Source organism: Salmo salar, chromosome ssa11 (assembly GCF_905237065.1).
Source record: "Salmo salar chromosome ssa11, Ssal_v3.1, whole genome shotgun sequence".
NCBI classification, from domain to species: Eukaryota; Metazoa; Chordata; class Actinopteri; order Salmoniformes; family Salmonidae; genus Salmo; species Salmo salar.
The window spans coordinates 80,313,404-80,328,446 of NC_059452.1; the positions used below are offsets into that span (position 1 = coordinate 80,313,404).

General features: G+C 43.3%; 1 long non-coding RNA gene across 1 annotated transcript; it reads left to right on the forward strand.

Annotated features, from left to right (window-relative positions):
* Positions 1-13,469: 13,469 nt before the first annotated feature.
* Positions 13,470-14,363, forward strand: LOC106563364 (uncharacterized). The gene is made up of 3 exons (XR_001319240.2): positions 13,470-13,543; positions 13,971-14,015; positions 14,196-14,363. It is a non-coding gene; the product is annotated as an uncharacterized lncRNA (long non-coding RNA).
* Positions 14,364-15,043: the final 680 nt, after the last annotated feature.

A 15,043-nucleotide genomic window follows, 5' to 3' on the forward strand; every position in this document is an offset into this window, starting at 1 on the left:
TGGACCACAGAGTGAAGGAAAAGCAGCCAACAAATGCCCAGCATATGTGGGAACTCCTTCAAGACTGTTGGAAAAGCATTCCAGGTGAAGCTGGTTGAGAGAATGCAAAGAGTGTGCAAAGCTGTCATTAAGGCAAAGGGTGGCTACTTTGAAGAATCTAAAATATGAAATATATTCTGATTTGTTTAACACTTTTTTGGTTACTACATGATTCCATATGTTATTTCATAGTTTTGATGTCTTCACTATTATTCTACAATGTAGAAAATAGTAAAAAATTAAGAAAAACCCTTGAATGAGTAGGTGTGTCAAACTTTTGACTGGTACCATGTATTAATAAATATACCCTCTGATTAAACAAGAGACAGACAGGTTTGAATTCCTACATATAACATTCAAAGTTCTTCATCGTTTTATTTCCCCCATCACTCTTGACTTCGAGTATGTGATGATAATATCCTTTCTTTATCTCGGTCACTAGATTTCTTAATTTACAATAACTTAGCTTATCAGACTGAGTGCCAGATCTGTCTGATGCTTTTTGGCATCATTAATATGAACCATTAGATTTCTTAGCTCATCATCGATCCATGGGGCACACATGACCACACAATACATTTTCTTAATGAGGCATGCTTATCAAAAATACTTTCATAAACACAGTGCCATTTCAGGATCATCCTCACTACATACTTCCTGCCATTGCACATTATTAACCTCATCCACAAATGATGGTCCGGACATCAGGGCGCCATTGTCTGGTCACCGGTTGGAACAGAGGATAAAAGGTCTCCCACATCCAGCCAGTCTCCATCCAGCCTTAAGAGCGTCGTCTCCATCCCTGGTGGAGCGCAGGAGCTCAACGTTGTTTGACCACGCTCGGGTGGAGGATGTGACCTAACGTGGTGCAGCACGGAATGGGATTAGAGAGGGGTTATTAGACCATGGCTCTGCTGGACCTAGCTGGCCTGGCCCTTGGCTCTGGGCTCTGGGGAGAGACACTGCACAACAACACAGTAAAGACCAACACAGCATATCCTCAAAGCTGCTCCCATGTCTATTACATAGACACGCTGTAGCAGTATTAAACATAGTGGACCATATAGAATACTGGGTAGCCTTGAAACTCTCTTTATAAAGACAAATGTAAAAAATAAAAAAGGGCTATTAGTATTTGACTGATCAGACTGTGGAGTCATTTCAGACAAGCTAAAGCAACAACAGCTCAAATACTATTCTCAAGCTAGCAGTAGTCTCCCATCACAAGGGAGGGAAACAGGGCGGGTGGGATGGGTGAGTGGGGGGCTTCCTCCAGTTCTCAGGGGGGCCGTGGAGGTTCGTCCGTCCGATCCGGTAGCTGCCTCCTGTAAAGTCGGACTAAGCCCAGAATAGAGTAGCGAAGCCAAGGGAAGGGAACAGAAACCCTCGCGCTCATGTGTTGTGATTAACAGGTAATGATCTTTGATCTAATGCGCTGACTGGGAAAGTGCGGCTCCCATTGAAATCCGGTGGATGCTTGGCCGACCTGGAGCCAGTGTCACTTCTCGTTAGGGCCCCGGGCTCCGTGACCTCCCCATCGCCCGGCCAGGCCCCCGCCTCTCAGCATGAGCACCCCGCGTAATGATATCAATAGCAACAGGGGTGCAATGAATACAAATCCGCGTGCAGAATGTTTGGACAAGAATTTGCTCCCAGCCTCCTCCTCTACCCCCCACCCTCCTCCATCCCCCTGTCACCCCTCTCTCCCTACTCACCCCGCTCACCCTCTCTCCCTCACACAAAGGGTTGTGTTGGACGTAATCCGGGAAGTTGATTCGACAACATGAATGATTGAGCCACAATGGCAAAACTCCCCCCAGTGGCTGTTTGGTTCAAAATATCTGTCTCTGCCTCCGATACATGAACAGATTACTATAGACCATCATTTATACAACAAGAAGCTACTGGAAAGTCTCTTCCAATCCTGCTCCAACACTTTACCTGAAGCAATTCAATTATATCAGATTCCATAACATGATTATTTTCTCATTTAGAAAAGGACATGACTATGCTTGGGCTATAACATATCACCTGCTACCTACTATAACATTCAAACCAAACATTGACTTTTAATCTAAATCTCTTACATAACTATTAGCTTGCTGCTCAACAAACATAAAAGACACATAAAGTATGGAACTTCCATACATCCACTTTAAAATATATAGCTCTATCAACAAGTGGCTGATGGGAAATTAAAAGACAGTTTTGGTCCTGAGCAAACTGTCAGCCCCCAGCCATCTCCAATCAGACACACTGTCCAGTGTTAGGCCAAGCACGGCAGGAATTTGATTTCCGTCTCTGGTATTAACACAGCCATGAGGGGGCCCAACCGACGGTGCCCATAACAAAAGCATGTTCATGGAGCAGCCAGCGAGACCCGCAATTAAATCATGGTGGAAAGAGGCTATGGGTTTCTGTGTCCGAATTAACAAGGCTAGAAAAAGCTATAAAACACGCCACTACGAGACCAGTTTACTATCAATTACAGGGGTACAATGCAGCCACACTGTGAACATACGTGTGATGCAGCCATGTACGACTTCTTTAAGGATCACACACCATGTACACATGCCAGCACACACTGACTGGAGCCCTAGCTCTAACTGCAACACTTGTTGTTTCACTGCTGCCCAGAACATGGCTCCAGTCTTTTTGGATTATACAAAGCTGTCAATTATTGCTCCAATATGTACTGTGTATGTACTGTGTTAAAATGTTTTAATGTCAGCCATAACCAAGACGAAACTGATGAAAATGTATTCCATTATCTTATTTAGCAGGCATCTTCATGGAGGGATATTATTTGCATAATTCTGAATCATGTATTTAGTTATCAGACACACACTACAACAGTTTATATATATTTTATAGACAATCAATCAATGGGGCAAATAGTGTGTGTGTGTGTGTGTGTGTGTGTGTGTGTGTGCACGTGCGTGCGTGTGTGTGTGTGCACGTGTGCACGTGTGTGTGTGTGTGTGTGCGCGTGCGTGCGTGCGTGCGTGTGTGTGTGTGTGTGTGTGTGTGCGCGTGCGTGCGTGTGTGTGTGTGTGTGGGTGACAGAAAGAGAGAGCATACATATGAGCAGGAGAGAGAGAGAGGAGAGGCTATAACAAAGTAGGCATATACTGTAAAATTATTGAAAAATAATATGATTTTAGAACGCATTCCCCAAAGTCAGCTTTCAACAGTTCTGCCACCAGCTACATAATTATGTGGTATGCTGTTTCACAAAGCAAACAACATCTAAAGTCATTATAAAGATGGAAAGGGAAAAAAGCTTATGGCACAACCCAGCTCACGCAAGCGGTTTGGGCGCTCCTCGCGCTTTCTCTAATTAAGTCTGCAGCCTGTTTGTCTTGTCACACGGAGACGGTTGACAGACATTATTTGCTTACCCAACCCAGGGACATTTTCTTCCCACACTTCTACGGAGATTTCTGGTCTGTGGCTTGTCATCGGTGAAGGAAGATACTTCTCAAACGGTGCTAATATTAAAAAAACGAATAGGCCCATTCCGTGCACGCGCTCTCTCTCTCTCTCTCTCTCTCTCTCTCTCTCTCTCTCTCTCTCTCTCTCTCTCTCTCTCTCTCTCTCTCTCTCACCCCTGCCATTCAAGGACTGTAGGCTTATTGTGTCACATGCTATGCTTATAGGCCTCCTAGAAGATGAAACTCATGTCCTTGAGACCAAGAAGAATTACTGGATATATCCAAGAATCAATAATGTGTCAATTCCATCCCTAATTATTCTCTTTCTTCATGACATGGTTTTTGAGTATCAAATTTCTCGTTCATGAGAAATAAACAAAAGAAAAAACAAAACCAACAGCAACTTTTATAGACCTTTCAACACATTAACAGTTCTTTTTAACAAAATGATCAAATACCCTGTTTTTAACTCAAGTTATTTATTCATATGAAGAATGTGAAATTGTTTAGTCATTTTTATTTTTACATTTTTTTTTAACAGAATACTCCAAAGGCAAGAGAAAGGCCTTAAAACCTAGGAATTCATCCAAGCAGATGGATAATAAAATCTGGATGGTTTAAAAAATGTATTAGCCACTGTGTAGCCGTTTTAAAGGGCCTGTTTGACACTTACAGCGGTGCAAGGACTCCCATCTCCATTGAGTTCACACTCAGACCCTCCTCCAGTCGATTTTATTTTATTCAAGTACATATTCAAGAACATCTCAAGTGCATTAGCATTAGTAGGCTACGGCTCATATAAATGAACCCTTTATCCTCGCAGGGAGAAAGCAGCCAGGAGAATCTGATGAAAGTTTTTTCAGTGCACTGATGCTATATGGCTTGTATTTTGTATTGTGTATTATTTGTGTATGTAATGAGGGGGGATGCGCTTGTCTCCATTGTTGAGCATACCTAGCCTATAAAAACTGTGTAACACATCACAAGCCTTTCGTATGTCAGTGTTTTCACAAAAGTAAAAGCCCTTTCAAATGTTTCATCTGTGTTGAAAAGTGATCTGGTGTCCAACTCAATCTGAACTCTACGAGAGGACAGATGAAGATGGATAGATGCATCTGTGTCTCAGTGAAACTCAAAGGGAAGTCTAGATAACCAGAGAGGGCCTGGTTATTCATCAGCAGATAGACAGACTGCCCATACAGAGCTGTCACACACCAGAAAAACAGAGGGAGCAAGGTAACTCACCAGCAACACATAACAGCACCTGCCTACAATGAACAGGACATAGACTGCAAATATGGCAAGTGTGCGTATGACTGTTGTTCTGTCTGCCTGTCAGTTTCTGTGTTTGTGTGTGTATCTCTGTAGTGTTTGTGTGGCATGTTGGGGTCATTGAAATAACTGCCGCTGATCCCCCTCCCCCTCAGAGAAAGACAAATCAATAGTATTGTTATCTGTGATGCATTTGTGTCTTTGATGTGGCCAGCACCGAGCCCTGATTCATTGGAGAGAGGGAAGAGGGGAGAGAGGTAGGAAAGGTAAGAGGGGAGAGAGTTAGGAGGAGAGGAGTGGAGAGGAGGAGGGTATGGATTGACAGCTCGGCTAGGAACGTCTGGGCAATGTCTCCTATCATCCAGACCCACAGTACCCTACACATCCCTCCATCCCTCCATCGCTCCTCTCCTCTCCTCTCCTCTCCTCTCCTCTCCTCTCCTCTCCTCTCCTCTCCTCTCCTCTCCTCTCCTCTCCTCTCCTCTCCACTGCTTTCCTCATGGGATCAGCTTTTCCCTGGGCCCTCCCTGACATAAACCGCAGAGCCTGTACTGTAGGTGACTCACAGCAGAACCCAAACCTTGTTTTCAGTCTATACGTTTATCTCTTTCTTTCTTCCACCAATTCCGTCTCCATCGCTCCCTTTGTTCTTGCTGCATGCGGTCGATGGTCCATAACTCAACTGTCTCCTGGTGTTTGATGTCTCTGCTCTGGATATCATTCCATCCTGTTATTACAACACTGACAATACCTGCTGCCTCTCTCACACACGTACACACACACGTACACACACACGTACACACTCTCACAGTAGAAATCTAGTACTGCTGATCAATCTATAGCTGGAATGGTGATAATGCATAAAGGTACTGTATACAGCCCATATTGAGCTTCTAGACTGGAGCAATGTACCACCAAATGTCTATGGATCGGTACCTCATGCTCTTAGGGAAGTACAGGTTCAAACACCATCCCTGCAAGAGATTGCCCTTGGCCTATTACAGTATGTCAAGAGGCAAGGCTGGGTCGGAGAGCAGAGAGCTCAGAGAGCTTAAAGAGAGCTCAGTGGTAGTGTGGTTGTCATGTTCCCTAACGTGTAGCAGGATCTATTGCCAACAGATTCATGCAGGGGAGATAGTGAATCTTTACCGAACACTCATTGCCTCATGAATGAATGATGCAGGATTACCTGTAGGAGATGAGATGGGCACAGGATGGCACTTTAACAATGCCACTAAAGACTGGGCTCCCCTAAGTGTCAGTAGCCAAGGTGACAGAAACAGAGGGAAAGAGAAAATCCCTCGCTTCCTTTCTTTGTCTCCTGTTGTTTCAGCTGGACATTTTTTCAAACTGACTGAACAGAGAGCAGATCTCACCACACTTCTATTTGCTATGCGGACACCTACTGTGAATATCTGACCTGATTCGTGCATCATGCATTTATGTTGACTTCAATCTGAAATTACAGTCAGGGTTCAATCTTGATGGGATTTTAACCAGATTTTAGGTCTAAACTGACATCATAGATTTGATTTCATGCTAGGAACACTAACCAAGATACCCAGTCCCAGTCGTACCCCATCTGTACCACACCCCCCATTGTACCCCAGCCCTATTTGTACCCCACCCCTATTTGTACGTACCCCACCAGCCCTATTTGTACCCTACCCCTATTTGTACGTACCCCACCAGCCCTATTCGTAACGCTAGCCTTATTTGCACCCCAGCCCCATTTGTACTGTACCCCAGTCCTCTTCATACCCCAACTCTATTCGTACCCCAGCCATATTTGTACCCCAGCCACTCCTATTCGTACCCCAGCCATATTTGTACCCAGCCCTCTTCATACCCCAACCCTATTCGTACCCCAGCCATATTCATACCCCAGTTATGTGAGCTTACTCCTAGCTAGCTAGTCGCCCATCTCGCCCCGTTGCGATGGACCGTTTTCTGATCAAGAGAAGAGCGCGGGTAGAAAATGAAAATCCAGACCCAGACCCTGTTTCCGAGGAGGCCAAAGAAAAAGAGGGAGAGAGGAAAGATGAGTCGGAGAGAGAAACTCGTGAGCCACGACGTGAGGGAGCACCAGAGCAGTTTGTCGCTGCTAGCTGCCCCACAGCCACAGTTAGCTGCACTGTTAGCACAGCCACCGCTCCCTCTGATTTAAGCCAGTCACCCGTTGAAGAACCAAGGCGCCCTCTTCTTCGCCATTATCCAGCCACAAAAGTTGGACAGCAGGATCGCTTCTTCAATCGTAGATAGTATGAGGATTACAAATGGCTGGAATATTCTATTTCAAAGGACTGTGCTTTCTGTTTTGCATACCGCCACTTTCAACATCCAGGAAACCATGGTGGAGAGAAGGCGGCATTTACCCACAATGGCTACCAGAACTGGAAGAAGGCGACAAGTTCCTACAAGACACACAATGCTAGTGTGGAGCATAAATATGCAATGCCAGAGTGGAATGAGTGGACTATTCAGAAAGAGTCTGGCTGAATAATATGCAATGCTCTAAGTGATGAACATTCGAAAATAGTCCTAGAGAACAGAGAGTATATGAGAGCAGTTGTCGAGTCATTGTGTTACTCTGCATACCAGGGACTTTCACAGAGAGGAGACATAGAAAACGACATGGCTGTCAAACCAGGGAAACTTCCTTGAACTTTTACAGGTCATACGCAAAATCGACAAAACAGTTGCACAGAAAATCTCAGATAATCCTAGAAATGCTAATTACACGCATCGTGATATACAGAATGAAATACTGGGCAAACCTTCGACTCAGAAACCTTGCCTGCCTGTCCATAGACACAGAAAGAACCAAGGCCCTGGATGTCCAGAAGATTATACACTCATTTGCACTGAACCACAACAACCGACACTTTGTCCTCCTATAAAACAACACTTGGTAAGTCATTGAAAGGCCTTTTATTTATTGACAGTGTGCGCCTGTCCGGTGGTGGGAACATGATTCAATCGCGCTGATCTGGATCTGGATGGAATAAGAAGACGCAGCATATTGTCGGCCAGTCGGTCTACAAGTATTTTTGCAAAGAAATATAATCACTAAGATTGTGATGATAGCTAGTTCGTTTTACAAGTGTGTGCACAGTTAACAGTCATAGGCTAAATGCATTACACTTCTCGTTGTGGCTGCACTTTGGATATTATTCATTTCATTTATGATGTTGTGATAGCCGTTTCATCCCAAACATTATTACCAACGCACAGTTGTCTGATTATGAATATGGAATAAATGCACTTGTAAATAGTCATGAAAATCAACTATTTTCTTAGCACCCCCACGTATTGGTCAAGCCCCCCTTAGCACCGGGAGAGAAAAAATCCTGGCTCCGTGCCTGTCTATTGGTACCCCAACTCTATTCATAACCCAGCCCTATTCATAACGCAGTTCTATTCATAACCCAGCCCTATTCATAACCCAGTTCTATTCATAACCTAGCCCTATTCATAACCCAGCCCTATTCATAACCTAGCCCTATTCATAACCCAGCTCTATTCATAACCTAGCTCTATTCATAACCCAGCCCTATTCATAACCTAGCCCTATTCATAACCCAGCTCTATTCATAACCCAGCTCTATTCATAACCCAGCCCTATTCATAACCCAGCTCGCATCATAACACAGCCCTATTCATAACCTAGCCCTATTCATAACCCAGCTCTATTCATAACCCAGCTCTATTCATAACCCAGCCCTATTCATAACCCAGCCCTATTGATAACCCAGCTCTATTCATAACCCAGCCCTATTCATAACCCAGCTCTATTCATAACCCAGCCCTATTCATAACCCAGCTCTATTCATAACCCAGCCCTATTCATAACCCAGCCCTATTCATAACCCAGCTCTATTCATAACCCAGCCCTATTCATAACCCAGCCCTATTCATAACCCAGCTCTATTCATAACCCAGCCCTATTCATAACCCAGCCCTATTCATAACCGAGCTCTATTCATAACCCAGCTCTATTCATAACCCAGCCCTATTCATAACCCAGCCCTATTCATAACCCAGCTCTATTCATAACCCAGCTCTCTTCATAACCCAGCCCTATTCATAACCCAGCTCTATTCATAACCCAGCTCTATTCATAACCCAGCCCTATTCATAACCCAGCCCTATTCATAACCCAGCTCTATTCATAACCCAGCTCTATTCATAACCCAGCTCTATTCATAACCCAGCTCTATTCATACCCCAGCCCTATTCATAACCCAGCTCTATTCATACCCCAGCCCTATTCATAACCCAGCCCTATTCATAACCCAGCCCTATTCATAACCCAGCCCTATTCATAACCCAGCTCTATTCATAACCCAGCTCTATTCATAACCCAGCTCTATTCATACCCCAGCCCTATTCATAACCCAGCTCTATTCATAACCCAGCCCTATTCATAACCCAGCCCTATTCATAACCCAGCTCTATTCATAACCCAGCCCTATTCATAACCCAGCCCTATTCATAACCGAGCTCTATTCATAACCCAGCTCTATTCATAACCCAGCCCTATTCATAACCCAGCCCTATTCATAACCCAGCTCTATTCATAACCCAGCTCTCTTCATAACCCAGCCCTATTCATAACCCAGCTCTATTCATAACCCAGCTCTATTCATAACCCAGCCCTATTCATAACCCAGCCCTATTCATAACCCAGCTCTATTCATAACCCAGCTCTATTCATAACCCAGCTCTATTCATAACCCAGCTCTATTCATACCCTAGCCCTATTCATAACCCAGCTCTATTCATACCCCAGCCCTATTCATAACCCAGCCCTATTCATAACCCAGCCCTATTCATAACCCAGCCCTATTCATAACCCAGCTCTATTCATAACCCAGCTCTATTCATAACCCAGCTCTATTCATACCCCAGCCCTATTCATAACCCAGCTCTATTCATAACCCAGCTCTATTCATACCCCAGCCCTATTCATAACCCAGCTCTATTCATAACCCAGCTCTATTCATAACCCAGCCCTATTCATAACCCAGCCCTATTCATACCCCAGCTCTATTCGTACCCCAGCCCTATTCATAACCCATCTCTATTCATACCCCAGCTCTATTCATACTCCAGCTCTATTCGTACCCCAGCCCTATTCATAACCCAGCTCTATTCATAACCCAGCTCTATTCATAACCCAGCCCTATTCATAACCCAGCCCTATTCATACCCCAGCTCTATTGGTACCCCAGCCCTATTCATAACCCATCTCTATTCATACCCCAGCTCTATTCATACTCCAGCTCTATTCGTACCCCAGCCCTATTCATAACCCAGCTCTATTCATAACCCAGCTCTATTCATAACCCAGCCCTATTCATACCCCAGCTCTATTGGTACCCCAGCCCTATTCATAACCCATCTCTATTCGTACCCCAGCTCTATTCATACTCCAGCTCTATTGGTTCCCCAGCCCTATTCATAACCCAGCTCTATTCGTACCCCAGCCAGCCCTATTGATAACCCAGCTCTATTCGTACCCCAGCCAGCCCTATTCATACCCCAGCACCACTTAAGGAGAACAAGGTCCAGATGGCCTCTAGGTCCGACAGTCTCCCTCTCCACCGGCCCGCTTATCTCCAGCTTCACTTCACTTCAAGGGACCACTGATAGCCCTGTTAGTTAGCACCTTTAGCCTTTTTCCCATGAAGGCCTGAGAAAACTAGAGCGGCCCAACCAAATATCCCCAAGTATAACCAATCAGTGAAATATCAATTTCTTTATAATAAATTCCCCTCCTTCTCAGTTCTCATATCCTTCATCAACATCACCACCATCATCATCATCATCAATAACAACAAGATTCCCTCACAGCTGCATGATAGCCCTACATTGGTGACTCTGGCCAGTCCAGGCCCTCTGCCCTCACCGGAACTGAGTTCCTGACCTTGTGGTCATTCGTCCAGGGCCCTTCCTCCTCGCCCTGAACCCTTACAGCCCAGAGAAATTAGTCTGCCCCTTTGATCTCCTCCGGCCATGAAGTCAGTGGGAGTCATGAAGTCGCCCTGTTAAATTACAATGTGCTTCAAAAGAGAAATAAAGAAGCAAGATGTCCGCCAACTACAGGTGGCTGCCCTGCACATAGGTCACATTCTCCAATTAAGCAGGAGGACAAAACAAATGGATGAATTACAATAGATTCAAAGTAGCAAGGAATGTATATATACCATACAAGCAACTCTGGAGATAGCGTCTTCAGCATCCGATGATATCCAAACTAGAAAAATGACGTGGTGTGAGATGCTCTCCTTTCTATTTTCTGGATAAGATTAATGGAGGCTGAAGGGGATGTCTGTCTTTTGTAGCTTTCTAATTTATCGTCTGTAAATGGATGTTTGGAATGCTTGTATTACTGGGCCCATAGGTCACCATTGAAAGATAGTGATAATGATTAATATGATCACCAGGAGTTTCCTCGTGAAATAAAGTCCAAATAGAAAATGAATGTAATCCTGTGTGTTTGAAGTGGTGGTCCATGGGCGGGGCCAGGGGTGTTGATTGATGGCTCCTCCTCCTATAGGGCAGTGGGCTTCCTCCGGTGGGTCACATCCTGTCTGGCCCCTGTCCACAACACACTTCCAGGACATTTCCGGGGTCTCTGCCCTCGCCCATGGTGTCTCGGCCCCCTCACCCCTCCGCCCACACCCCCTCCTCGCCTCCTCGGCGCCACACTGCGCCAGTGGTCAGGACCTGTGTGCCACCCAGGTCTAGCGAAAGGGGAAGACGGGGAGAGGAGGAGTGGGGGGGGGACAAGAGGGAGATTGGAGAATGGGGCAAGGGCATTTGCAGCATGAAGTTTTCTGAAGGAATAGGCTTTAGTTCCTTCAACTGCTGCATGGTGTTGCTGGTGACACCCCCCCCCCGAAATCTGAAAACAAGTACACGAGAAGAAAAGGTCACTAGCACTCAACTTTCTCTGAGAGCTGAGCCAATGACTGTAGTGCCACCCCATGGAGACAAAGAACACTGCAGTTCACCACCCAGTCCAAGGCCACAGTTACAGAATGGCCAGATGCAGTTGGCTGTAAATAACCTTGCAAAAAGAAGAGAAGCTTTTATAAGATACATTAATGCACAACAAGGCCACAGAGTTCCCTGGACATCCTGATATATGACTTTTTCACAACACTTACTGTTTAATGTTTCATAATTACTGTATAATTGTACATGTAAAGAATGATGAATTAGTGACAGCGTTAGGGTTAGGACTAGGTGTGAGATGTGGGTACACATTTGTGGAATGTTGACTATATAATAGTAATGACTTCATATTTGAACATGCTTTTATCATAAAAAGTATATTTAGTCATGGAAATATCTTCTGTGGAAAAATATACCTTACCTTAGTCTTTTATTGTTCACAGTGTAAAATGAATCAACATGACTGATTCCTAGCAACCACAATAAAAATAAAAATACAATAAAACATATCAACTTGTTGTGCACAAAGAGTAACATTTATAAATTCCTCAAAATCTTTAATGTCTTGACTTTGATATTTCTAGTGGGCACTATTGCAATGAGCCGGGACATCTCGTTATCTTGGCTTGCTGTCTTTGTTGCTTTACTTCTAAGTGAAGTCAGTGATTATTTGGATTTCCAGTGCCTCTCTGATCCTGGGGAAGACAAATGAAGTGCCTAACCACAGAGAGGCAGAACGCTCCGAGACAGTGAAAAGAGAATCTGGGAAAACATTCCTCAGAGGAGAAGAAATGAGGAAAGAGAAGAAAAAAAACAAATAGTAACAATATATATATTTTATGTGCAGATTCAAGTCACATCAAACAGAGATTCTTTACATTATATACATAAATAGATAGCATATATGTGTACCTGCAGTGTGAGTGCTTTTGTTAAATGAATATTGTTTGAAAAATAATTTGTGGTCCAAAGGTGGAGAGGAGCAAAACTTCAGTGAGTTGCTTGACATCAACTGTAAATATTTGTACAGGTCAAAACAGATAGTTCAGTGCTGGAGCTTTTTTCTGTAGCTTGTAGGGAATAAAATAACTGGCATGTAGGTTTCTCACTTATGGGTGGCACACATTGGGATATGGGGGAGGGGACTGGGCAGGGTATATGCAAAATAAATACTGTAGTATTTACTACAGTTAAAATAGTGGTTTTTGTTGCGGATAATACTGTAGTATTTACTATACACTCTTTGAAAAAAGGTTATTTGGGGTTCCATGTAGAACCTTTTCCTTATTTGGAAGATATTAAAGAACCATATACATATACGTATATACCCAGCGAAACTCCTGAGTGTAGGCTAATGTGGATTTTAGCAAACAGCTAATAAAAGCTAACACAGTCACATCAAACTCTGAAATGACAACTAACTAGCTCCCTTTTCATTTGTTTTAGCAATTTTGCATGAACATATATATCCATATTAATGATGATGCTGCTGCACGATTTTGCCTAGTCAGAAAAATGGCTAGTTGACGTCTGACACTATTATCTCTCTCAGGGGGAGATCTAATTCACATTTTTAAACATTGTTGCCCAGGTCGGAGTGGCAATCAGCAAGGTTCATACAAATCTGTGCTGTTGCAAACTAAAGGCTAGCTAGAAGCGAGAGGAAATAATGAGTTGAATTAAAGCATACCCTCTTAGATTAAAAAAGGGGTTCTATTTAGAACCTTTTGGTAAATTCATATTTTAACTGCCATTCTGATTCAAAAACCAACAGCCATTGTGGTTGAACTTGCAAATAGCCTACCAATAAGCAAGTTCTTTTTCAATTTATTAAGGTAAGCAAAGTTGATTATTTAATTCAAATATATGAAGCCAACGTCCTTTGATAAACTATAGCTAGGCTAGATAGATAGATAGATAGATAGATAGATAGATAGATAGATAGATAGATAGATAGATAGATAGATAGATAGATAGATAGATAGATAGATAGATAGATAGATAGATAGATAGATAGATAGATAGATAGATAGATAGATAGATAGATAGATAGATAGATAGATAGATTTGTATTAGAATTTGAGCACCGTTCGTAAGGTAGCTTGCCATGCAGGAAAAACCTAGGCTTCTTTAATTAGTCACTTTACAAGCTAGCTAGCTAACGCTTACAAATAAACATACTTTTGTATTATGGAATATACCAGATAGAGCTACAGACCCAGCCTGCCATTGGCAATTAGCTAATTGTTACTATTATTTCAGTATTTCATCGTGGAGTCGGATTACAGTTGGGCTGACTGAGAGGAGGTATGTATCTAAAATATTTATAATAAAATGTGTCTTGGTGATTCAATAGCCTAGTTAATCATTGGTTACTTTTAACACACTCTAAGTCTGGCAGTAACCCACCTATCAGAGGCAGAGGATCTCTCTGTCGCTGCTGCTGACAACAACTGCACGTATTTGCTTCTTATTTCTTCTTCTCAGGAGCCAGCCAGGCAACAACACATACTGTACTGTTCCATGAAGAAGTCAGACAAAGTTTGGTACCAAGATTGACGTTGGCCATCATTCAAACAAAAAGATGCCTCCCTGGCAGACAGTGCATATTTCCAAACTATGTTTGCATACAATGACAATAACATCTCTAAACTATGCTGGTATTCTTTTTTCCATTATTTCATTGTTCATTATACTCAGTGGACTTGTGATTAGAGTTTTTGCCCTGAGATTGGAAGGTTGTGAGTTTAATCCATTGTCGAGTCAAACCAAAGACTGTAAAAAATGGGACCTGATGTATCTTTACTTGTGTCACAGCTGTCGTGGAAGATAGAATGGGACCAAGACGCAGCGGGTTGCGTGCTGAACATATTTATTATAACAATGAGAACACCACGGAAAAACAAACTAACAACAGGAACAGAGCCGCAGGCTCAACAAAAGCAGTGCTCTCAAACAACTACCCACAAGTGACAAAACAAAACACACACCTATTTATAGGACTTCCAATCAGAGGCAACTAGAAACACCTGCCTCCAATTGAGAGTCCAGCACCCAACCTACACATAGAAAAACTACCCTAGAATATACACATAGAAATACAAACATAGCCCAGTGACCAAAAAAAAACCATAATACATAAATAAACTACCCTCTGCCGCGTCCTGACCAAACTACAATAACAAAATATCCTCTATACTGGTCAGGACGTGACAACTTGGCACTCAGCATTAAGGATATGGACTGGGGGTAAGGCTCTTCAATAGACTAGCGTCCTGTCCAGGTGGTGTACTTGTACATCAAGCTTCCTCATGCTACAGAAACAAGAGACAGGC